The sequence below is a fragment of the Eublepharis macularius genome, chromosome 2 (assembly GCF_028583425.1).
Source record: "Eublepharis macularius isolate TG4126 chromosome 2, MPM_Emac_v1.0, whole genome shotgun sequence".
Lineage (NCBI taxonomy): Eukaryota > Metazoa > Chordata > Lepidosauria > Squamata > Eublepharidae > Eublepharis > Eublepharis macularius.
The window spans coordinates 123,553,609-123,580,195 of NC_072791.1; the positions used below are offsets into that span (position 1 = coordinate 123,553,609).

Here is a 26,587-nt window from a genome sequence, read left to right on the forward strand (position 1 = left end):
TCCAAGTCTTTTTGAATTCTCCTCCACAAGGGCCGATTCCGCACGGCTTACCTGAAGCCGGGACATTGCAGGGCATTGCGGAACATGCCAGCAAAAACGCAAAAGATCGTGTTTTCTCACGCGAGTTTTGCGTGATGTCGTGCAAAACTCATGCGAGAAAACACAATCTTTCGCGTTTTTGCTGGCATGTTCCACAACGTCCCGCAATGTCCCGGCTTCAGGTAAGCCGTGCGGAATCGGCCAATGTCTCATAATTATCTCTGTACAAAGTGTCTTTATGTCTTGTTAGATAAATGCCCAAATATTTCACTGTGTTTGCTGCTATCTCACATCCTGATACTTTCTGGATTTTTTCTTCCTCATGCATTGTTAAAAATTTATTGATAATTTTTGTTTTTTTCTTGTTAATTTTGAATCCTAAATATTTACCGAACTTCATAAGCTGTTCCATCACATCTTGTATTGTCTCCTGCAGGTTCAGAATCGTCAAAACCACGTCATCTGTGTAGCATTTCAGTTTGAATTCTTCATCGTCCACTTTTAAATCTTTGATATTGGGGTCTTGCTTTATCTTAGAAGCAAGAATTTCCATTGGCAATATTAATAGTTGTAGTGACAATGGGCATCCTTGTCTAGTACCTTTTTCTATTTGCAATTCTTCTGTCAATACTCCATTAATTAAAATCTTCGCTTTTTGCTTTGCATAAATTCCGTTGATCCAATTTTCAAACTTAGGGCCAATGCATAAATGTTGTATTATTTTTGCAAAAAAGTCCAAGAGAGATTATCAAATGCTTTTTCAGCATCCAGAAAGACAAATGCAAACTTATGTCCTTTTTTCTCCACTAGTTCCATTGCTTCAATTACAAATTGATTGTTTTCTTTCATATATCTCTTCGGTATGAAGCCCGTCTGATTGGGATGTATTATGTTCATTATGCTTTTTCTTAGTCTTTCTGCTAAAATGGAGGTAAATAATTTGTATTCCACATTCAGCAGTGAGATTGGTCTGTATCATTGTGGCAACATCGGGTCGTCTCCTTCTTTAGGAATCAGTGTTATATGTGCCTCTTGCCACGATTCAGGTAAAATCCTATCTTCACTTGTTTTATTCATCACTTTTTGAAGTGTCAGGGCCAGCTCTTCTTCAAAGCATTTGTAATACGTAGCTGTTAGTCTGTCCAGACCAGGTGCTTTATCTTTTTTCAAACTTTTTATTATTTGTGAGATCTCTCGTATTGTTATATTACGATTCAGCACTTCTTTGTCTTCTAACTTAAACTTTGAGAGTATCATTTCTTTAATATAATCGTTAAGTCCTTGTTCCATGAGAGATTCTTTTTTATATAATTCTGAAAAATAGGATGTAAATAATGTATGTATTTCTTTTTCTGCATGGGTGATTCCATCTTGCTTTTTCACTGCTGTGATCCTTCTTCTCTCAGTTTCTTTTCTTAAAAGATAGGCCAGAGAACGACCTGGTTTGTTTGCATGTTCAAAATATTTCTGCTTCATAAAGCTTAACTTCTGCATTTCTTCAACTTGCAAAAAGTTCAGTTGATTCCTTAATTGCTTAATTTCAATTAATACTGTCTTCTTAAGTGATTTTTTATGCTGTTCTTCCAAATGTTGAATTTTAGCTACAATTTCATTTATCTGCTTTGTTTTCTCCTTCCTTTTTTTTGATGTCAAGGCTATCAGGTTTCCTCTCATAAAAACTTTACTTGCTTCCCATACTGTGGTAATGGAGACATCATTAGTGCAGTTCAGTCTGAAAAACTCTTCTCTTTCTTGCACTTCTTAAAAATATCGTCTTGTAATAATGTTATCATTCAGCCTCCATCTTCTATTCTTGCATTCTTCTTGCCACTCTATCAGCAGGGAGTTATGATCTGCATAAATTTTCAGTTCTATCTCTACTTTGTTTCAATTCATTAATGTAGTTTTGGACATCCAACACATATCTATCCTCGAGTATAAGTTCTATCAACATTTTCATGCACCATGGGAAGCATTCCTTTTGGGGGGGGAGGGTTGGTTGGGAAAGAGGTTCAAAATTATTATTTATTTATTATTTATTTATTCAATTTATATACCGCCCATCCCAGGGGCTCTGGGCGGTGAACAGTTAAAATTGATAAAAACAAAAACTAAAATCAATATACAAATAATAAAACAAATTAACAAGGTGCAGTGGTGGGGAGAACCTTCCCCACCCCAAAGGTGGGAGGCCGACATGGCACCGCCCCCTTCAATCACCAAACGCCTGGCGGAACAGCTCTGTCTTACAGGCCCGGCGGAACGATAATATGTCCCGCTGGGCCCGGGTTTCCATTGACAGAGCGTTCCACCAGGCTGGGGCCAGGACTGAAAAAGCCCTGGCCCTGGTTGAAGCCAGGCGGGCTTCCTTAGGGCCGGGGACCACAAGTAAATATTTATTCGCTGATCGGAGCGATCTCCGGGGAACGTACAGGGAGAGGCGGTCCCGAAGATATGCCGGTCCCAACCCACTCAGGGCTTTAAAGGTAAGAACCAACACTTTGAACTTGATTCGGAATTCAACTGGAAGCCAGTGCAGCTGGCGCAGGACAGGTGTGATGTGTGACTGGTAAGGTATACCAGTCAGGACCCGTGCCGCCGCATTCTGGACCAGTTGTAGTTTCCGGATCAGGCCCAGGGGTAGCCCAGCATAGAGTGAGTTACAGTAATCTAGCCTGGAGGTGACCGTTGCATGGATCACTGTAGCCAGGTCCTGGGGCGTCAGGTAGGGGGCAAGTTGCCTGATCTGACGAAGATGGAAAAATGCAGACTTGGCAACCGCCGTGACCTAGGCCTCCATCGATAGGGAGGCATCCAGGAACACACCCAGACTCTTTACCACTGGCAAAGTTGCCAGTGGTGTCCCATCCAGGGCAGGGAGCTGGATCCCAACATCTGGCAGCCCCCGTCCCAGCTGCAGGACCTCCGTCTTCACTGGGTTCAATTTCAGCCTGCTCTGTTTCAACCATGCCGTCACAGCCTCCAAAGCTCTGGCCAGATTGTCTGGGGCCGTGTCTGGCCGGCCGTCCATCAACAGAAAAAGTTGGGTGTCATCCGCGTATTGATGACAACCCAGCCCAAACCTCCGCACCAACTGGGCGAGGGGGCGCATATAGATGTTAAATAACATTGGGGAGAGTATCGCCCCTTGGGGAACCCCGCACACCAAAGGGTGATGGGCCGATAGATCTCCCCCGAGCGCCACCCTCTGTCCCCAACCCTGGAGAAAGGAGACCAGCCACTGTAAGACTGTCCCCCTAATCCCCACGTCGGCAAGGCGGCTGGCCAACAAATCATAGTCAACCGTGTCAAACGCTGCTGTGAGATCAAGTAACACAAGCAGCGCTGACCCGCCTCGATCCAGATGCCTGCGAAGGTCATCTGTGAGGGCAACCAAGGCTGTCTCCGTCCCATGGCCAGGACGGAAGCCAGACTGGAATGGGTCCAGGACTAGAGCATCATTCAGGAATTCCTGCAGTTGTACCACCACCGCCCGCTCAATCACCTTGCCCAGGAACGGGAGGTTCGACACTGGGCAGTAACTGGACGGGTCGGTGGGGTCCAAAGATGGTTTTTTCAGGAGGGGCCGCACTACCGCCTCCTTTAACACTCCTGGAAAAACCCCAGAGCTCAGGGAGATGTTAACAATGGCCTCCAGATGGTCCCGTAGCCCCTCTGAGCTGGCCTTCACCAGCCAGGATGGGCAGGGGTCCAGAGGACAGGTGGTTGGCATCATCCCCTGCAGGATCCTGTCAACATCGTCCTGAGAGAGCAGGCTGAAATGGTCTAATACGGACCCAGAAGACGGCCAAGGGGTCTCCAGTTCCCTTACTGTATCAACAGTGGATGGCAGGCCACGGCGAAGGGACAAGATTTTACCCGCAAAATAGCTCGCAAAAGCCTCGCAGCCAATAGTTGAATTAAGAATTTGGTGGTCTCCCTCTCTCAGGGACCGAACTGTTTGAAATAATTGAGCCGGGCGTGAGCTAGCGGATGCAATGGAAGCAGCAAACAAATCCCTCTTTGCTGCTTTCACTGCCACCTCATAGGCTTTCAAAATTGTAAGTGTAGCTGTGACAAAAAACAGAAGCACCCTTAGTATCAGCAACCTAACCAACAGTGGAAAACCACATCTAAATGATTCTATGAAAACACTGAAACATAGATAAATTAGAAATATGATTCTTATATAGTATATAGCATAGCACGGCCATTTAGAGGGTGCACCCAGCTGTTGCTAGAAGCAATCACATGCCAGTCTTGATGCATGGTGGCAATGTCTATTGACCCCTGATGAAGTGATACTTCAGAAACAAGCATTTTTGATAACCAGTCCCTTGTTGAGTTTTTGGTTCCTTGATGTTTTCTATCGACTTTACTTTACCTGCATAAGAAAAAAGAAAACAAGATTATGTCTATTACTGTTTGGAAATAACGTTGGGTATACTTACTGTCATTGTCCAGGGATTCGCTCCTATAAACAAAGAACTTTTTCAGAACATGAGATATTGATATGATATGATGTTGGTCTGTTACATGGCCATTTGCCTTTTAAATGAATACTGTTATGAATTTGTATTTTTGTATGAGATTGTAAATTTTATATTTATTGTTATTATATACACTAGGTCACTTTAAACCACAAAAATATTATATAAAAATCATTTATATTTCTGATTCATCTATATTTCAATGTTTTCATAGAGTCCCTTAGATGTGGTTTTCCACTGTTGGTTAGGGTGCTGTAAAACAAAGCATCAACCAAAGAATCAGCCAAAATACACTTGGAATATACATTGAAAGACTTATGTATGTGTATGTTTGTTGGAATATGCATTTAGATGTTTACTTTACATACTACATGGCATATTTTTCTGCCATGACCATAGCTGAATTCAGAGAGGGCAGTGTGGCTTTATTTTTTCCCAGAGATGCAGTTACGAACATGTGGACTCATAAAGACATGAAGCTGCCTTGTACTGAATCAGATCATTGGTCTTTCAAGTTCACTTTTCTCTAGTCTGACTGGCAGTGACACTCCAAGGTTTCAGGGGAGTTCTTTCACATCAACTGCTATCTGATTCTTTTAACTGGAGATGCCACTGATGGAACCTGGGACTTTCTGCATGCTAAGCAAATGTTCTACCACTGCGTCATGGCCCTTCCCTAAATCCAGTCCAAAATATGATCCACTAAGTTTTGCATAAGAAGATAGAAAGAAGACTACTAAAGTTAAATAATAGTGCTGAAGTACTGCAGCTGGGCAAGGAACACAATAACTACATAAATTTAAAAAGACCTGCAAAGACATGGAAGCAGACTTTTTTTCATGGTGCATTTCACACACCAATGCCCATTGTGCCTGGAAAATATTTGAGGGAGAAAATTTGGTGTAGTTCTGTACATATGTGTTTAAATCAGTGTTGCTTCTAGTTCCTGTGTCTGGGTCACCTGTATTGATGGGTGGGTAGAGTATGAACAAGGTAGTGTGCCTTTACAAGTTTATGATTAGCTAAAGCTCAGAGTTTCTCAATGCATACTTTACAACTCTTATTACAGTTGATGAAAAGGGGAGGTTGGATTCAAATCTTTGAGTACAGTCAGTTAGTTTATATGAATCTGGTAGTAAGAAAAGGAGGGAGAGCATGTCTTTTTCTTTTTTTAAGATATTAGTGCAAAACAGATTTTTTTCCCCAGAAAAAACAAACAGGAGAAAAGAAAAAAAGAAAACAGTGCTGGCACAAAAACACTATTAGCAAATCTATACATAGGTATCTATAAAAGATTTCCAAATATCTTTACAAAAATAAGTCCATACACAATTACCTTCAATATGCAATATGTTCACATGTTGATAAGTTTATAAGGTCTTTAATGCAGTGATTTACAGGAAATGGGTTTTTGTCTTTCCAGTGTTGATGTATAAGTCTTTTAGCAGCTATAAGGGAATGGAGCGTCAATTTCCATTGACCATTGGTTAGATGCTAAGAGGCAGGCAGGTAGTTTAACAGCACATTAACATCCTCTAAAATAAATGAGTTTTCTAACACCAAATTAATATGACTAATAACTTCCTCCCCAAAGGCTTGAGTGACTAAACATGTCCAAAGGATATGTTTAAGAGATGCAGTTTGTGAATTACACCATCAGCCATTAGACACTGTGCTTAAATCTTTAGTAAAAAGATGTTGTAGTGTCCAACATACCCCAAACATAATTTTTTGCTGAATAGACACGGGCACGAACCAAAACAAAAAATGAACCATATGATTCATGGTTTGTAGCATTCCACGGAACCTCGAACCACGAACTTCTGACCATAAGAACATAAGCAAAGCCATGTTGGATCAGGCCAGTGGCCCATCCAGTCCAACATTCTGTCACACACAGTGGCTAGAAATCCAGTGCCATCTAAAGGACTGTCAGTGAGGCCAGGACACCAGAAGCCCTCCCACTGCCTTCCAGCACCAAGACAACAGAGCACCACCTCCCCACAAAGAGAATACCATCTATCTCCTGTGGCTAATAGCCACTGATGGACCTCTGCTCCATATATTTGTCCAGTCCCCTCTTGAAGCTGGCAATGCTTGTAGCTGCCACCACCTCCTGTGGCAACGAATTCCATGTGTTTATCACCCTTTGTGTAAAGTAGTATTTTCTTCTATCTGTTCTAACCCGACTGCTCAATAATTTCATAGAGTGCCCACGAGTTCTTGTATTGTGAGAAAGGGAGAAAAACACATCTTTCTCGACCTTCTCTAACCCGTGCATTATCTTGTAAACCTCTATCATGTCTCCCCTCAGTCGTCTTTTCTCCAGGCTAAAGAGCCCCAAGCGCCTCAATCTTTCCTCATAGGGAAAGTGTTCCAACCCTTTAATCATTTTAGTTGCCCTTCTCTGTACTTTTTCCAGTGCTATGATATCTTTTTTAAGGTGTGGCGACCAGAACTGTACACAGACCTTTTCCCAGTTCATGGTTCATGGCGTTTCAACCACCCTGCACCGGCTGCTGAAGCTGGTGCGGGGCTTTTGAAACAGACAGCCCCTTTCTTCTGCTGCCTGGGCAGCAGGAGAACTGGGCTATCAGTTTCACAGACCCTGTGCCAGTTTCAGCTGATGGGCTGAACCCCGTGCTGGGTTCAGCCATGGGGTCTGTGAAACTGACAGCCCCTTTCTCCTGCTGCCCAGGCTGTCAGTTTCACAGACCCCGCGCTGGAACCAATGTGGGGTCTGTAAAACTGACAGCCCGGGCAACAGGAGAAATGGGCTGTCAGTTTCACAGACACACACACACCTGCTGGTTCCAGCGCGGGGTCTGTAAAACAGGCAGCAGGAAAAGAGGCTGTCAGTTTCACAGACCTCATGCTGCCTCCTTCATTAATTGAAATGTGCATCCTCTTTAAAGAAATCTTGGGTGTTGTTGAACTCCAAAAGGAGAGAGAGCATGTGGAAGCCAGTGAAGAGGGAGAGAACTTCAACGGTAGCAATCGAATGGGTGGAGAAGCTGTGAATAAACATATGTGCAGAATGTAGTCAATTGATTATGTTTTGAAGGAATGCAGTATTGTAATATCTGCCAAACAATGGTTTATGTTAAATAGTCTTGTATATGAAACAATGAGAGAAGATCTAAAAGCTGTCTAGTCCAATCTTGTACCGCAGTGGCAAGACTGTTCATTCACTGGGTTCCACGTCTGATCAATTCATGCAGTCTCTTAAAAAAATACGTCTGTCTATCTTGCTTGTTTTTTTCTTGTGATTTCTTTACCTTTTTAGATTTGCTTATGAACACTAGGAAGACTGAATCTAGACAGTGATTTCAAAAATTTGGTGATTTCTCTCTGTCCAGTGTTGTTCCTGGCTCCTTTCCATGACAGTGATATCCATTTCATTTTGGGCCTCAATTTATAAAGTAAGTTATATTGCTCTTTAATGTTGCTTCAGATATTAAATATTTAGTTTAAAAAATTGTTTATTCATTTGCTGTATTTATTATTCTGCTGTTCTGCAGAATTACTCAAGGCAGAATCCAAAGCATAACTAAGAAGGAAAAATAAAATAAATATCAGTGCTTAAAATGAAACTCAAGCCATTAAACATTCAAGCCAGCCAATCAAAATGTAAAACTTGACAATAGAAAACAGAGTAACAGTAGTAAAATTTAGAGGTAAAATTACAACTGCAATTGAGCCAATGAGTAAAAAATAGAAGTACTAGGTTCAGTTTCATTCACATGGAGAAAGAATATCAAAGCTTGGAGAGCACAGTTGCTAAGGCCGTCTCCTGTGTAACCATGAGCCTTACTTTTCTGAAGAGGGTCACACAAGAAGAGCAGAAACAATTGATGAAGATTTTTTCTTAGATACTATCCCGTTCAGCACCTGGCATGCTGCGCAGAAAAGCACAGGGGTCACAGGCAGCCATTCTAGGAGCTGGAACTAACCATCAGTTCAGGAGCTGGGGAATTATTGTTCCTATTTTATTGTTCTTATTTTTGTGATGCTGTATGACACCTCCAGGATGAGGGATACCTCCCCTGAGAGGAATCCCATGTTCCTTCCTCCTTTACAATGATAACTGGGCACTAGAAGATAAGAGGAGAGAGGAATCTCTTTCTAAGCATATATTTTGAAACATCAGCTTCTTGTCTTATTAGCCATGTTAAGACAAGAAGATTTACCTACTCAGCACCATTTGTCCTCTTCATTGTTATTTCAGAACCGTGCTCTGGGTCTGACCTCAGATTTCCTCTTAAGTCCTTTAGTCACTGTTCTTTGCTGTTGCCTCCTTACTGGAGGGTTAGGTATTAGCCAACTGTACCTCCACTGTCCTGGTCACAGCAACTTGCATTTCTCTCTTTTTTGTGCTAGGAATGCCTTCTTCCTTGTGCATGGGCAGGTCCAGTTTCCTAAGGCTGTGGAGACCCCAGGCTGCCTAGGCATCCTACTGATCCTAACAAACTAGTAGCCCTTCTCTCCTTGTTTTTTCCTGTTTCTGCCTTTTAACTGCTTCCTTCTTGCCATACTCATGTCCTGCTTTCTTAGCCTGTTCCTTAGATGGCTTTACTCCAGAGTAGGCTCTTAATCCCAACTAAACTAGTGCTAGCAGCCATTCCCCTTAGCCCTGGGAGCCTGCTTTGTTTTTCACTTGCCTGCATCTGAGCTGTTGCCTCTCATAGGACGGTTCCTAGGCTTGCTGCCTTCTTGCCTTAACTTACCTTGTTGTATAGTATGACGTGCTGTTTCAGTATTAAATGAGAGCATTCATTCCTTTTCCTGATAACAAGCCTTTGAAAGTTAATGTATGCTATTGTGGATGTGAAAGATAAAAATTAAGACTAAACAAACTGATCATACTTTTTAGAATCAAGCTATTTGTGCTAGTCCTTTAGTAGCTTTTTTCTTGTTTGGTTTGATGAGAGCCAGCATAGTACAGTGGTTAGAGTGTCAGACTAGGATGTGGGAGACCCAGGTTCAACTCCCCAGTCTGCCATGGAAGCTTGCTGAGTGACTTTGGGGCAGTCTCATACTCTCAGTTTAACCTCACTCACAGGATTGTTGTGAAGATAAAATGGAACAGAGGACAACAATGTAAACTACTTGGGATGGGACCCCGCAGATTATAAATAAAGTAGTTTAATTAATCAAAACAAGTACCTGAGTAGATGCTGCTTTGACTCCTTAATTATGAGTGGCATTTTAGTTCAGTGATAACTACACTTCCCAAGTCTCTTGCTGCTTAGGTCAATGTGTGGAGGGATAGAGAGACCTCTCTCCTTTGTTATTTGCTGCTGCTGTTGCAACTACAATAACAACCAGGTACATGAGAGGGAGGAAAGGGGGAAGGAGTTATTTTCTGCTTCAGATTATAATCCAAATTGAAGTAAATTTTGTTCATCGTTGTGATGTCCAGTTCCACACTGGGATAGTGCCATGCACAAGCTGGCTGAGGAGGTTATTTCTGTTGTTTTCCATAGCTTTCAGTAGCTAGAAGAACGCTCACCCCTCCCCTGCCTGGCACTGGTGTTTTCTGCCGAAGCTGTTATGAGGCTAGGGAGGGCCAGAAGACAGTTCTGTCTTTGCCACTGTGGAATTTGGACATCTTCTGCTTCTAGCATTCCCTCTGGGAAGTTTTTTGTTGGTCATTATGAGGTTGTTTTGCCTCAAACATCCAAACTCACCATCTCTCTTCAGAGACTAAAAAAAAGTGCTGACAGGTTTGCTGTTGAATTCAACATCCAAGATAGTTCTGAGAGAGCCTTCAATTCTGTGAAGGATGTCAGAACAACCACCAAAGAAGTGCAAGGCAAAGACAACCTTTAAACATTTGTTTGAGTCTCAGATCCAAAATAGGGCTTTTTCCTCTCCCTTTCTTATCTAAATATCTAGCACCTTTTCCACCCTCCACCACTTCCAATTCTAACTCTGGAGGGGTCTGAACAGCTTTAAAACAGGATGCCACGAAACACAGATGGTATTTTAACTCCAGGAAGTAACTATAGAAAGCACTCATGAATAGCTAGAGATGGATTCCATTTTTCCAAATAATTGAAGAAGCAGTTAAGGCAGATCCTACAACTAGCAGGGGTGTGGGCAAGTCACAAGAATGACTTAGAAGTCTGATTCTTGGGTGAGGCTTGTGCCTGCTTCCCCTTGGACCTAGCATGGTAGCTTTGAACTTGAGACAAGTAGGAAAAGTGGTACGTGGCATAAAGATGGGAATAGGACCTATAACACTATTGATGTTGTTGCTCGACATAGCAAGACAGTTCTACTAGCTACAGACAATAGAGCAGCAGTGTTCTTTGTCAACAAGCAGGGTGGCACAAGTTCCCTATCTGCAGAGGCTGCCAGGACTTGGAATTGGATGGTTATGAACAACTGTGTTTTCTAAGCCATCCATGTGGCCAGCATTCACAACTCCAGAACAGATACTCTCAGCAGAACTTTTTCATTATTCAGCAGAATTTTTTCATTATTCCATGCATGGACTTACCTAAGTCACTTATCTAACACCTATTTAGTACTCAAACAGGTGAGGCTTTGGACAGGATGAAAAAAACCAAGATAACAGTTAAGTCCTTGGGCATCACACAGCCTGCACCATCTACCTGTAAGCAAAGGTACTTTGCAAGACACCTATTTTCAACCTTTGGAGGTTCCCATTAGTGGACCGGTTTGCTGCCTGCACTGATCAGAAGTATCTTCAGTACCAGGCCTGTAGCCAGAAATTTTTTGTTAGAGGGGCAAATGAGCACAGTGGGAGGGTAACCCATTGTATGTTTGTGCAGAAAAGCCATGTTAATTTTTCTGAATAAATAAGTCAAGTGGTGTATCATACAAAACAATGTTTCAGGTTTATTAGAAAAATCATATTTACATGTAATGTATACATTTAACATTTATACAGAATTTTCAGTGCTCAGAGTTATAATTCTTACAAAAGCCCAATAAGCTAGGCCAGCAGAAGGTTGCAGATGGCCAGTAGCAGACACAAGATTCAACCTGGGCCTCCTCAGTCATAGCTCACTGGGCTACATCAATGGGTATTCCATAATTCTGCAGCTGGACTGGGGAAAGGAAATTCTACTTGACTTCCCCCTCCCCCTTCAGCTTCTCTAGCCTGATATATAAAAGGCTAATCGTGTTCCAAACAACTCACTTCCTACCTTGGTGCCAGAGGGCACTGCTGTGGAGGGAAGCTCAGAAGAGGCAGCCCATCCCTCCAAAAGCACACTGTGGTGGGAAGCCCAGGCTGGGATCAGGTGCGGAGGAGGTGGCAATGCCTGCCCCCCAACTTCAACCAGCTGGGATTAGGATTGGAGCAGGCGGCAATTCCCGCCCCCGCCTTCACCCAGCTGGGATCAGGCACGGAGCATGTGGCAATGCCCACCCTCCTTTACCTGGCCGGTATCAGGTGCAGAGCATGTGGCAAGGCCCCCCCTCACCCAGCTGGGATCAGTCACGGAGGAGGTGGGAATGCTCGCCTGCCCACCCTCCCCTTTCTAGAGCCTGTTGTATTTTTCCCCACAGTGGGCTTTGTTATTAGTAGTCCATATATGTACTGGCAAAACTACTTTCATTTGCTTAAGGCCTAGAGACTTACCTTAAGAAGAAGAGGAAGCTGACAATTTTAGGGTGCAGTACTAAATTGCATGGAAAATTACACTGTGCCATAAAGCTCATAGAGTGACTTCATGTCAACCACAAACAGAAATTATGGTCACGTAGTTAAGATAACATATTGTTGCCTGAATGTAAACTGGAACTGAGGCATTCAATATTCCACATTCACAACATATCACAGTGCATACAAAGTGTTATGTCTGGGATGGGGGGGTCACTCTTTTGCTGATTTGATATATTCTTAGGAAATACACACATACATATGAACAAAGATTTTCTGTTCTGTAGTTATATGTTTTAACTCCCCAGCCAGGGATATACAAATGCAGAGAGAATTAGAGGAGAGAGGAGAGGAGAGAATTAAGGCATACAGGGAAGGTTGATGAGCCCATGTTTGCTTCAGCATCACAGCCATGGGCTTTCTTTTTGAAAAACTGCTGCAAAAAAAAAGTCAGCAAAGATACTGGCTACCAGGAAGCTGTTTGCTTCTTGGGGTTCTGCACCCCCAGTGGCTGCATGCAGAACTGCACCAAAAAATTAAAAGGAATCTCTGAATGCATGATTTATCCAGGTCTCAGGGCCCTCAGGAGCTGATGGGCTAAGGGAGTTTTCTTCATCTCTTAGCAGCCCTGCACATACAGGTAAGGAACACTGATTGGTGAGGCAGGGCACATTTGTGGGGGGGATTACACCTGTATGCCCCACTGTGGCTATGAACCTGCTCAGTACTCTTCTAGAGCAGCATGTTACACTTAAGAGCAAGTCTGGTGCTTATGGCACACAAGCCTCCAGAATGCACAACACAATCCAAACAATTGTCACATCCAGGGCAGAGCGTTACACTTTCCCTGTACCCAGGAGTTCCAGAGTGCACAAATGTAATCAGAAACAGCCAGGGCAATAGACAAGAGCAACATCATAAACCAATACAGAGCCAGGAAGCCAAAGGTTCCATCTGAAAAGCAAGGGGAGGGGCAGGATGGTTTGGAGTTCAGGGTTAAAAGCTAAGGAGCCAGGGCAGCAGACAGGGAGTGGGCTTCTAGCTGAAAAACAAGCACAGGTTAGCAAGACAAAATGCAGGACAGCAAGCAAGGTAATCTTCTGGTTGCTGAGTGAATCAGCTCAAAGCAGGAATAGAGAATAAGGTTGCTTCTACAACACACCCTGCCCAGCGTGTTCCTTTTATCTGCCTAATTAACTGACTCATCTCTGAATCACAAGTGTTACTTCTTACTGGCTTATCATTCCTACACCTGTAATGATTCTGGTTCAGGAGCAAGGGCTGATCATTGCTGCACAATTAACCAGGTGCTTCTTTGTCTCACCTGAGTTTTCAAATGCTCCCAGCATCTCCTGCAGTCAGATGGTTCAGGAGACACTGGTGGTGACTAACACTCAGGTATCTGTTCTATTTCTTTTGGGTCTTGCCAGAATGAGCAACCTTCATTTCCTGATGTTTCTTTTGCTGGTTGTACCTCTGTATCCAGCTGCTCAGACAGGGATTCCTCTGGTAGAGGGCCTGACTCTTCCATTTCCTTATACTTGGAGGAGGAGGTGGCTGGCTGGCTCATGACACACCATTAAGCCTAGGTAGGGTTGCCAGATCCCCTTACCCTCTTTGTGGGAGGGGAGACTTGGCACTCACCTTTTTTGATTGCTCATATGCATGCGCTTCCAGTGCAGCATAATGACATCTTTTCTGGGAGTGATGTCATTGCGCCTGATGGCACGCATGCTCCCATCCTCTACAGTTGGCTATCTGTGAAGGTCAGGGGAATGCCCACCACTGGGTGCAATGACATCACTCCAGGAAGTGATGTCATTGCATCTGTGGGGAGCATGCCCACTGTGTGCTGGCCTGGGAGGTTTTTTGCCTCCCGGGCCGATTCCCCAGCCAGGTGTGTGGTGGGGGGGGGGAAGAGGCTGGAAGCAGGGGTTCCCCACTCTCACTGGGGGACAGGCAGCCCTAGGCCCAGGTTCCTTGGGGACGCTTCTCAGTTGTTTTGGAAATGGGGCCTATTTGGGACTTCCAGCTTGGAGTTCATGGAGGGCTGAAGCAGCTCAGGGAGCTGGGCTGTCCGTGCTGCTGTTTGTGAGGGCTAGTGGGGTGCTAACTGCCCATAGCCCCCTGTTCTCAGGCGGAGAACAGGCAAGTACGCTCAAGACCCCGAGAGTGTGAGAGTCTTGGCTATGGGGGGGGGATCTACGCAATGATAACCCACCCAGCCTTGAGACCCCGCTCGTAGACGGGTGGCAAAGATCTCTGCAGCAGCTCTGGAGTCAAGTTTTTGGCTTAAGACCTCCGTACCCAAGCTTCAGCACTAAACTGGGAATACTGGACTATCGTAACTACTGAAACAGCGATTACAACCCATAAAGAAGATTTAATAAGGTAAAGATTGCTATCTCTTTATGTGAGAAGAAAAATGGTAAAAGAAACTGAATCAAATTAGAAGACAAAAATTGCAAAAGACTTAATAACTTACTGTGAATATTCCAGCAAAGTAACTGAGAAAAAAGAATTTTTTAGAGAGGAGCTAACGCGGAAAATAGATTATTGTTTACATACCTGCAGCTTGTAAGAGATAGCAAAGTGTGAGAAAATTGAAACATCGCGAGAAACGCTGTGTCGAGAAGAAAAACCAGAAGTGCGTCAGTGCAATAGAAAGACTGGCTGGAAGCGGCCTCTGAGGAACCGGAAGAGGACATGCGCCATTTTGAAGAAGGGAAAGAGCTTGACCTCAAATTGGGTGGAAGTAGGACATTTTGGATAAGGGAAAGGGCATAAACTTCAAGTAAAAACCACAGAGAAAAGACACCCGACATTTTGGATGCTAAGATCGCAAATTTTTAAAAGACTTTGTTAAAATTTGACGCTTAAGGTGAGGAAAGTAAATCAGCCACGCCACGGAGTTAAGAAAAAGAGTGGACTCGTGGGAGCGAGGTAAGGCAAGCCCCACAATGTCGAAGAAAGAATGGCAAATGGCGCTGGACAGTCTTGATAAAAAAGTCGCAGAGGGGAATAAGGAGATCAAAGATATGATGCAAGAGATTGTGAAAGACATTAAGGAGCTCAAAGAGACTTTTAAATCAGAGATGGTGGAGGTGGTTAAAAATATTGATGAGGTCAAGAAAGAATTACAATCGACACAGCAGAAAGTTAAAACAGTGAAACTGACAAGTTGGCTGTATCACAGGATAGAAACCAAGGGTTTGAAAGAGAATGGCCGTGGCGGAATGTAAGCATATGGAAAAACAACTCAGATTCCGCGGAGTCCCGGAAGTGGAAGGGAAATCAACCCAAGAGCAGATTTCAGAAGTACTAGCAGAATTTTTGAATAAGGAACCGGAGGAAGTGGCAGCCTTTCTGGATGTGACATACAGAATCAACTCAAAATATGCAGCACAAAAAAACCTACCAACGGATATAATAGTCCAATTTACAACGAAAAGAACAAGAGAAGAGATTGTGAGTAAGCAATTTCAAAACCCTCTGGAAATTGGTGGAAAAAGATTGAGAATAATGAAGGAACTTCCTAGGGGGGTTTTGTTGGAGAGGAAGAAATACAGAGAACTAGTACAAATGTTGAAAGAATTGAACATCAGATATAGATGGGAAATACCAGAAGGATTGAGTTTTGAGTTTCGTGAGACCAGAAGAACACTCAGATCTGGACAGGAGATGGAAATGTTCATAAAGGACTATGAAAAAGACTTACCCAAAAGATCTAAAATTTGATAATGGAGTGCAAAATTATATCTTGGAACGTAAACGGACTAAATTCACCTTTGAAATGTAATGCTACTTTCCACTGGCTATCTAAACAACATTGTAATATAATTTGTTTGCAGGAGACGCATATTAGGAAACAGGATGTGAAATATTTAAAATTCGCTAAATTGGGGAAAGAATTTGCAGCGGCGTCAAAGCAGAAAAAAAGAGGAGTTGTTTTATATATTAAAGATGAGCTGCAACCGAAAGTGATTTTAAATGATCCAGAAGCTAGATATATAGCAGTGGAAATAATTTGGAACGCAAAGAAAATACTTTTGATTGGGATTTATGCACCGAATGGCGCTAAAGAGAACTTTTTTAAAGACTTACAGAACCAATTGGATGGACTGAGATATGCTCAAATAATTCTGGCAGGTGATTTTAATGGAGTAACAAATTTGGATGATGATAAAAAAACAAAAGGCGCTCATAAAAAAAGAGGACTTTTGCCAAAATCCTTTTTTGGAATTAAAGATCAGGAAAATTTGGAGGATATTTGGAGAAGAAGTAACCCTAAAATAAAACAATATACGTTTTACTCGGCGAGGCACTTGACACTATCAAGAATTGATATGATCTGGGCCTCTAAAGATGGCGGTATGGACTAAGGAGGCGGAAGTAATGCCTAAGGTAGGCTCAGATCACAATCCAGTAACGAGGAAATTTGGGAATGGCACCAAAAGACGAGGATGGAGGATAAATGAAGACCTGCTGCAATCAGAAGACAATATAATGCTACTACAAAGAGAGACCAAATTCTTTATACAATATAGTCTAAATAAAGGTGTTTTGACTGACAAAGTATGGGATACCTACAAAGCAGTAATCAGAGGAACTTTAATGGATTTAAACACAAGAGACAAAAGGTGAAAAGAAGAAAAAAGGCAAGAAATTATGGAAAAGATAAAGGCCAAGGAGTTACAATTAAAGAAAAGACCTGGGAAGAAGAAGTTGTATCAAGAAATAAAAATTCTGCAAGAACAGTTGAGAGTAATGAACAATAAAGAATTAGAGTGGGAATTGAAAAAATTGAACCAAAATCATTTGAAGGTGCGAATAAACCTGGGAAATATTTAGCGTGGCAATTGAAAAAGAAAAGGGAGAAAAATGTAATAACTAAGATTCAAGAAGATGGTAAGACATTAATAGACCAACTGGCCATAAGTAGAGCCTTCTTTAAGTATTATGCAAAGTTGTATCAAAGGAAAGAAGTGGATTTGGATACTATTGACCAATATCTGAATAAGATCAACTTACCAATACTATCAGAAAAATGGAAGGAAAAATTAAATGCAGAAATAATGGAAATGGAACTAAAAGAGGCTATCTGGTCGACTAAGTTAGGGAACGCACCAGGACCGGATGGAATTACAGCTAGATTCTACAAATTATTGGAAAACAAACCGGTACCTTTTCTGAAAGAGGTAATGAATGGAATTTTAAAAGGACAAAAGATACCAGAGTCTTGGAATGAGGCCAACATATCATTGATTCCAAAAGAAAATCAAGATTTGAGTAACGTCAAGAATTATCGACCTATTTCGTTGTTAAATAATGATTACAAAATTTTTGCAAAAATTTTGGCGGAGAGATTAAAGGACTGGTTAGTTGAGATTATTGCAGAAGAGCAAGCAGGGTTCCTTCCAAATAGGCAAATCAGAGACAATTTGAGAACTGTAGTAAATGCTATAGAATACTATGACAAACATTGTGAAAGGGAAGTTGGTTTCTTCTTTGTGGATGCAGAAAAAGCGTTTGACAATTTGAACTGGAATTTTATGTTTGCCACAATGGAAAGGTTGCAAATGGGGAAAGATTTTATTCAAGCAGTAAAAGCAATATATAGAGACCAATGTGCGGCAATTGTAGTAAATGATGAGCTAACAAAAAAATTGGAAATAAGAAAAGGTACAAGACAGAGGTGCCCATTATCTCCATTGTTGTTCATCTTGATTTTGGAATTGTTATTGATTCAAATAAGAAGATGAGGCTATAAGAGGCATAAGGATTAAAGAATTTACGTACAAGGTTAGAGCTTTTGCAGATGATGTGATGCTTATAGTGGAAGAGCCAATACAAAATATGCCAAAGTTGCTTGATAAGATAAAAGAGTTCGGAGATCTGGCTGGATTTTATGTTAATAAGAAATCAAAGATACTATGTAAGAATATGACTAAACAAAAGCAGCAAGAATTAATGGAAATTACCGATTGTGAAGTAACACATAAAGTTAAATATCTTGGAATTGAGTTAACTGCCAAGAATATTGGTTGTTGTGGGTTTTCCGGGCTGTATTTCCGTGGTCTTGGCATTGTAGTTCCTGACGTTTCGCCAGCAGCTGTGGCTGGCATCTTCAGAGGTGTAGCACCAAAAGACAGAGATCTCTCAGTGTCACAGTGACACTGTGTCACTCAGCCCGGAAAACTCACAACAGCCCGGAAAACTCACAACAACCATCGTTCTCCGGCCGTGAAAGCCTTCGACAATACTGCGAAGAATATTGATTTATTTAAGAATAATTATGAAAAGCTTTGGCAACAGATTGATAGAGATATGATTAAATGGAATAAACTAAATCTATCATGGCTGGGAAGAATAGCGGCAGTTAAAATGAATGTGTTACCACGGATCATGTTTCTATTACAAACAATTCCAATTATTAGAGACACTAAACAATTTGAAAAATGGCAGAGGAAGATCTATGACTTTGTGTGGGCAGGCAAGAAACCACGAGTAAAAATGAAAGTTTTGTGTGACGCTAAAGAAAGAGGTGGACTGCAGTTGCCAAAAATTAGACTATACCACGAAGCAATATGTTTAGTTTGGTTAAAAGAGTGGATGTCACTGAAAGATTGTAAGCTCTTAACATTGGAAGGTTATAAGAAGCTGTTCGGATGGCATGCCTACTTGTGGCAGGATAAAATAAAAGCTGATTCTATGTTTTTGCATCATTATATCAGAAGGAGCCTCTTCACGACCTGGAAAAAATATAAAAAATATCTGGGTGAAGGCATCCCCTCTTGGGTGGTACCGTTTGAAGTGATTGATCCGAGAGCTATCTACAATGAAGAACAATGTTTACCATATAAAGAGATATTGATTATGGAACAGAAAATGATAAGAATTAAATCGGAGGAAGAGTTATCTTCTTGTTACGGATGGTTCCAATATAGACAGATCAGAGACCTTTATTATAATTTGGATTGTTCAAAAGAAGGAATTAAATGGGAAAACTCAGAGTTGGAAGTGACTATACTACAAGAAAGCAAAAAGAAGATATCTAAGATTTATAAAATACTTTTGAAGTGGTATACAGAGGATGAGACGGTCAAAGTACAGATGGTGAAGTGGGCAATCAATTGTCATAAAGAAATAGCCATGGAGTCATGGGAATATTTATGGAAAACTACACTGAAGATTTCAACTTGTACCAGTATTAAAGAGAATGTTTATAAAATGATCTATAGATGGTATTTGACGCCAAAGAAGATTGCGCTTGGAAATGCTAACATGTCAGATAAATGCTGGAAATGTAAAAAGCATGAAGGATCATTGTATCATATGTGGTGGACGTGTGAAATAGCCAGACAGTTCTGGGGAGATATTATAGAAGTAATAAATGAGATATTGCAGATTCAAATAAAGAAGAACCCAGAACTATTGCTATTGAACTTAAGCATGGAAGATGTTCCTACTCAATACCGAACATTACTATTTTATATGACGACGGCAGCAAGACTTTTATATGCGCAAAAATGGAAGGTGCAAGAAATACCAACTATTGAAGATTGGATGCATAAATTGCTGTACATGGCGGAAATGGATAAAATGACAAGGAAGCTGAGAGATCAGAATCCAGCGGAATTTTTTACGGACTGGGGAAGATTGAAAACATATTTAGAAAAGAAGTGGGATGTAAAGGGGGAATTATGGCAATTTGAAAATTATTAGAATGGATTTGTTATTAGAAGAGATAGTCTTTACCATATGAAGTGAAGTATTAGCTAATTGTTAGCCCAAATGTAAGTGGACTTAGAGTTAATAGATATTGTTAGAATTACTAAAGTAGATATTTTATCCAACTGTTAGTTAGTTTAAATTTAAATATATGTGGAGCTAATATAAAGTAATAGATAATAGATTTTAAGTTTATAACAATATTTTTGAAGTTAATAGATAGGGCTTAGTTGAATAAAAGAGTAAGTAAACATGAGATAAGGAGTTACAGAAAAAGGGGACAGATTGGGAATAGATTAGGCTATAGGGTTGGAAAGCTGTTGGAAGTCTTGGAAAAGGGGGGAGGGAAAGGGTGGGGGGAAGGATAATGAGATGCTATTTGAAAGTTGTATATTAATATTCTCACCTAATAAAAATTTCTAAAAAAAAAAGGAAATGGGGCCTATTTTATGCTTTTCTGCCTGTCCCTCTTTTGTCCTAACTAGTGAACATACTCAGGAAAGATGGGATCAGGTGCATTGTCATAGCTTCCTTTTGGACCAGGCAACTTGTTTTTTCTTCTACAGGTATTAAATGTAAAAAATTATTTTCATTTGCTCCATGTGGAAGATGTGACACATATAGGTCCTCTATTGTATCACAGTCTGTCACTCTTTTTCTTAAAGCTTGGCTTGTAGATTAATCCCTGTTTTTTCCTCCAGGTTATCAAGATTTTTATTACGTTCCTGTAAATACCTAAATCCTGTCCCTACCTTTTGCCTCTTGGCTCCGCTCACCTAGCTGGCAGGCAGAGGGGGGAGCAGGGGGGCAAGCTGGGAGTTAGTGGAGTACATGGTGGAATGTGTGTGCTCCAGTGTCCAGGGGAAAATTGGAAGCTTTGGGTTCTCAGCCCCAAACATGGTGAAAATACTGTCCTAGGCTGATTTTTGCCCTGCAGACACCCTGTAGCTTTCAGTCTGAAACAAGAAGTGATGCTACTGTGGCCTCTGCAGTGCAAGCGTGCATGAGAAGCCTAAATTGGGGCCCCACACCTGCCTTGCGACCCCTTCTATCCCCTGCTTCTGAGGTAAGGGATGCTGATGACCCTACTCAGCTTGCAGATCCTATGCTGCTAAGGGGTGTCAGTTTACAGAATGGGCCAAACTCTGGGGGGTTTTCCCAGAAATTTGTTTATTTCAGCTTATGTTTCGTTACCTATTGGGTTTGAATGATGCATGTTTAGCAGTTACTTCTATTAAAGTCCACTGCCACTTTGGCTTCTTGTGTTCATATAGATGGGGTTTTGATTTTTGTTTATTCTTAAGGTTGTTACAAGTTGGAGGAGTCCAACATGGTGACTGATTAGTAGCTCACTTAGGTGAACTCCTGATCTGGTTCGGTGTTCTGGGCTGTATAGCCAGGCAGGGTTGCGAAAAAGAACCTGAAACCTGTCCCTTACTGATAAGGGACACTCCAAGCTGTGTGTGCTGGTTTTATCTGGGGAATTATTTTGCTCTATCTAACAAAAGGGCTGAAGAATCCCTGGAGCTTCAAAGACACAAAAACACCCAGAGAGAGCAGAGCTAGTGGCTGAAGCCAGATAAGTCTTCCTGGACCATTTCTACATATTATTATTAGATACTTTTAGATTGTGCTAAGATCTTTTTCTCTTCTTGCAACTCTTCGTTTTATATAAGAAATTTATATAAGGAGTCAACAGAAAGCTATAAGCACTGCTTGTTGTTTGGGAGACAGATGTTGCAAAAATCAAGCTCTCTCCATGGAAGCAAATTACTCATGTTTGTATTCAAGAGGTCTGAGTTTCTTCTGGATGTTGATATTAGAACTATTTTGTTTTAATTCCAAATAAATATATGAGGCTTTTAGTTGAAAGAAGTCTTTACTGGGAGTAGGCAGTTATGACTTGGCTGTGTAACTGTGACATATCACCTAAGGAACTATCTGAACTATTTCTGGGAATCTAGCCAACAATTGGCTTCTTTCTTTTTGCTGACTCATTTCCTCTGCTAAAAGAAGGGTTTTTTTAAAAAAAATCTTTGTTTTTCACCATCTGGGAATTACAAATTATTTTTAAAATTTCATCTCTTGTTTGGAATACAAATATAAATATAAATACAGACTATTTGGATTACAAATGCCAACTGACTATTTTGATAACAAATGCTGACATCAAGAATGGATTTAAGTGTAGTAGTTGATATTTAGAGTATAGCTAGAAAGTGGGTGTAAGGGGGAAGGTGGGATAGAAGCTAAAGGAAAAAACTGTGTGACAATTTTAAGTTGGGCCTCTGATATTAGGAGGAGACCTCAACTGCATCATAGATCATAAAACAGATAGGTCTTCTCTACAAAAAAAGGCTCACTTGAGAAAACAAGAACAAAGATCCAAGTTGAAGGATATACTGACACATTACCAAGGGATTACATGTATTTGGCTAGACATGGCACATACACCCGAATAGACTACATACTACTATCAATGACACTTTTAAACAGAATTTCAAAAACTCAGATTGGGTACCAGATGTGGTCAGATCATAACTGGGTAGAATTCAAACTCTTCCTCATAGAACAAGTTAAAAAAACACGTACATGGTCACTAAGTAAAACTTTATTATCGAAAGAAAACATATCTCAGAACATGAGACACAAATCAAAGAATATTTACAAAACAATCAAATGGGAGCAATATCTCCGGTGATGATATGGGATGCACTGAAGCCGGTGATGAGAGGATGGCTTATATTGAATCCTCACATCTTCGGAAACAAAAACAAAAAACAAGATTAGACTTAAAATAAAACACTTCTAATCTGGAAAAACAAAATAAACAAACTGGAAGTAGAAAAACATATAAACAATTATTAATGGAATGTAGGAAATTAGAATTGCTAGATATGACCCAAATTCAGAAAAACATAATATACTTTAAGCAAAAATTCTGGCAGAAGTCCCCAAAGCAGATGAAAATGTTAGCTAAAAAGGTGCAGTAGGAGAAGGCCATAAAAGACCCAACAGGGAATATGCATTATAGTACAGAAAAAAAATCACAGATATTTCTAAACTTCTATAAAAACTTGTATAATTCTTGTTATATTGTGGCAAGTTGTGAATTTGGTTATGTTCCCTTAGTGAACTGTTTTCCCTTATTGAACTATTTAGTATTTTCCCCTGATCCCTTAAGGCCGAAAAGCCTGTGTAATAGTTTGGCTTCATTTTCCCTTCATGTTGTGGCTGTTTGTCCTCTACTAAGCAGAGGCCAGGGAAGGCCCTGCTTTAGTTGAAATAAAACTTTCAAAACTTTAAACCTGGTGTGCTGATGGAATTATCACAGTTCCAAAGAGATTCCAACTACTAACATTGAAAATTACTTCCTGAAACATCCCATAAAAAAGATACTACCAGAGGAACATAAAGCCGTAATGGAAAACCCCCATCTCGACACAGGAGGTTAGAGACACCATCAAAACCCTGAAATCTAACAAAGCCCCAGGACCAGATGGTTTCCCATCTGAATACTATAAAAAATACTCCACACTATTAGCTCAACCATTAGCAGAGGCCTGCAACTACATACTAAATGCAGGAATCATGCACCTTTATGGGCTCAGGCTGCAGTAATAGTACTGCCAAAACCAGGTAAAGATACTCAGAAGCAGCATCATACAGACCCAATCTCACTCCTCAATACGGATTTTAACATTTTCACATCCATTCTTGCTAAGAGATTAGCTTCATTTATTACACAATACATAGATCAAGATCAAATTGGTTTTATGCCTGGATGGGACATTACAGACAATACATATAAGGTTCTCAACATACTAAACCACTGCACTCAGACTAAACAGAAGGGAGCTCTTCTGTCCGTAGATATCTAGAAAGCATTTGATTCAGATTCGTTTTTGTTTTCTCAGCCATGCCGGACGCTCCTTTCGGCTGGTCCGGGAGGAAACGACCGGGCACCCTGACCGGGCGGCTGATCCGCAAGGATTAGCCCCCAGGACTCCCAGGGAGGGAGCCAGGGTCCGGGATGCTGCGGGAAGAACTCCCCGAAATCAATGCGGGGGGGGAATTGCCTGTTTGTCCCTATGGAGGCCGGCAGTCATGCGCGGCGCCTCGAGTGCCGCCGGGCAACGAGAAACGGCAAATAAAAGAAACAGGCGGAAGCCCGTAAACAAGCGAATCCCTTCTGTTCTACAAGCGTTCGTGAAGGAGAGGTTGATCTGAAGAAGACTCGTTCTTCCCCTTCGCTGAGTTCCAGAATTTTGTTGGCGCCCCCCCCCCAAAATGGCAGCAAAGAAGCAAAGTCCTGCTCTCGGTAAGTCAATCTCGGCTACTTTGAAGGGAGAGTCGCTCGAAGAGTTGGTGCGCAGGGCGGTGGTGGAAGCCATAAAACCCTTTGTTGACAAGCTGAACGAAACTGATCAAAGGGTGGGCTTAATTGAAAGCGAAGTAAAAACCATTAAGGAAGCAGCGGGGGGGCAGAGAAGTCTGCTCTGGAAAGTGCGTCACTTGTGAAGGCTACAAAAAAGGAGCTGAAGTTGGTTGAGAACCAGCTGATCGGGCTACAGATGGAACGAACGCAGACAATTTTGCATCTCCAAAACGTGAAAGAGGAGGAAAATGAGGATCTGTGGGAGGTGGTCTCGGAACTATTGGCGATACCCGCGAGGACGACTAAAGAAGAGGTTAAAAGCGCCATTTTGGAGGTCCGTCGGGCTTCTTCAAAATATGCAACAAAGCGACAGTTGCCTCGTGAGATCATTATTGACTTTTCATTTAAAAAGATTCGGGACACCATCCTATATAACTCATATAATGCGGATTTGGACTTTTTGGGTTTGAAAGTCAAGATTTTGAAGGACGTTCCATTTCTAGTCCGGAAAAGGCATTTTAAGTATAAAAAGTTTGCAGCTCTTCTGAGGGACCATGGAATAAAGTACAAATGGTTATTCCCGGAAGGAATATGGTTTAGATATAAAGATCAGGCCTATAAGATACTATCAGAAGATCAACTAAAGGATTTTGAGAATAAAAACCCGGAACTCTGCTGCACCGAGAACGAAGAAAAGGAGAAGCCGGAGGGGGGGGGGAAGAGGAGGAGAGCACCGCAACAGCGGTTGCACAGAGAGAATTGCGTCCGGGACCTAGAAGGGGGAGGAAAGTTTAATCAGAATTTGAAATGTTTATTCTCTGTATGATTAACCACTCCATCATTATCCTATGGAGCTATTTTTGTATTATGACAGTATGAAGGGAAAACATTGAAGTGTAGTGTTTAGTGTTTGTAGTTCATTTCCCCCCCCCCTTTTTCCTTTTCCATCCCCCTTTGTCCCTTCCCTCTCCCCTTTCCTTGTGATAGTCTTGTGTAGTGCTGTGTAGTGTTTTGTAGTTATGAAAAATAAAAAAAAATATAAAAAAAAATAGAAAGCCTTTGATTCAGTTGAAGTTTCATATCTGACAGCTGTGCTTAGGAAAATAGGATTTGGGGAAAAATTCTTAGGGGCAATTAATACCATATATGCCACTCCAAAAGAGAATTTGAGAATAAACAATACAACATTGGAAAAATTCAAGATTAAGAGAGGGGCGAGACAGGGGTGTCCCTTGTCCCCCCCTTTTATTTGCAATAGCACTGGAACCCCTTGCTGACAGAATAAGGACAACTAAGGAAGTTAGAGGAATACAAATCCAAGAAAAGGTGTATAAACTCTCAATGTTTGCAGATGACGTCATTGTTTGTATCACATGCATCTTCTACAATTAGACACATTCAACAGACCCTGAAGAAAATAAGAGAAATATCAGGCCTACAAGTGAATTTAGAAAAATCATCACTGATGCCAATTAATTTAGAGGGAGATCAGAGTTCAAAAATAAAGAGTACAACAGTCTGTAGATGGGCTGTTGATGGGCTTTTATACAATATCTGGGCATAGAAATACCAAAAAACTTAGTGATATTCAAAAGCTTAATTTATGAAAGACATACAACACCTTAAACAGATGGCATAAGACAAATTCGACATGGTTAGATAGGTTACACATGATTAAAACATTCATGCTTCTAAAACTCATTTTCCTATTTCGAGTTACATCCATAACGAGTTACATCCTATTTCGAGTTACCTCTTGAAATATTGAAGAATTGGCAAAAACTCTTTTTAGATTTCTTACGGTCCTACAAGAAACACAGGGTTAATGCTGTCACACTACAACAGAGCTCTAAAAGGGGAGGGCTAGGATTTCCTGATGTGATTAAATATTATAAAGCCATTCACCTTTCAATGCAGTTACATTGCTGGAACTAAACCATCAGCCAGAATGGGTTGCACTACAACTTGAATATACCGCACTACATGAAGTACATGAAGCTGTATGGCAAAGAACTGCTGACAGACCCCCCAAATTACAATCTAATCCATTTCTAACCTCAATACTGGAGGTCTGGGATGAACTTAGAGAACAAAATTACTACCAAACAAATCCAAATTACAAACCTTTCTGAATCAGCACTGGTTTCCACCAGGATTGGACAATAACTCCTTCCGAGAATGGAGAAGGGCCAAGATCTTGCTACTTCAGGATCTTGCAATCAATCGTAAATTAATGAATAAGACACTATTAGAGGACAAATTAGGTACATCAATTCCGTGGTTTCATTATCTTCAGGTAACGCATATGTGCTC

General features: G+C 41.2%; 1 protein-coding gene across 2 annotated transcripts in view; it reads left to right on the top strand.

Annotated features, from left to right (window-relative positions):
* STK33 (serine/threonine kinase 33) overlaps window positions 1–26,587 on the top strand; it is a 198,404-nt gene that overhangs the window by 69,473 nt on the left and 102,344 nt on the right. For both annotated transcript variants that reach the window (XM_054971719.1, XM_054971718.1), the window contains exon 3: window positions 7,816–7,951. The gene's annotated coding sequence lies outside the window, so the exon portion shown is untranslated. The remainder of the gene's footprint in view (window positions 1–7,815; window positions 7,952–26,587) is intronic.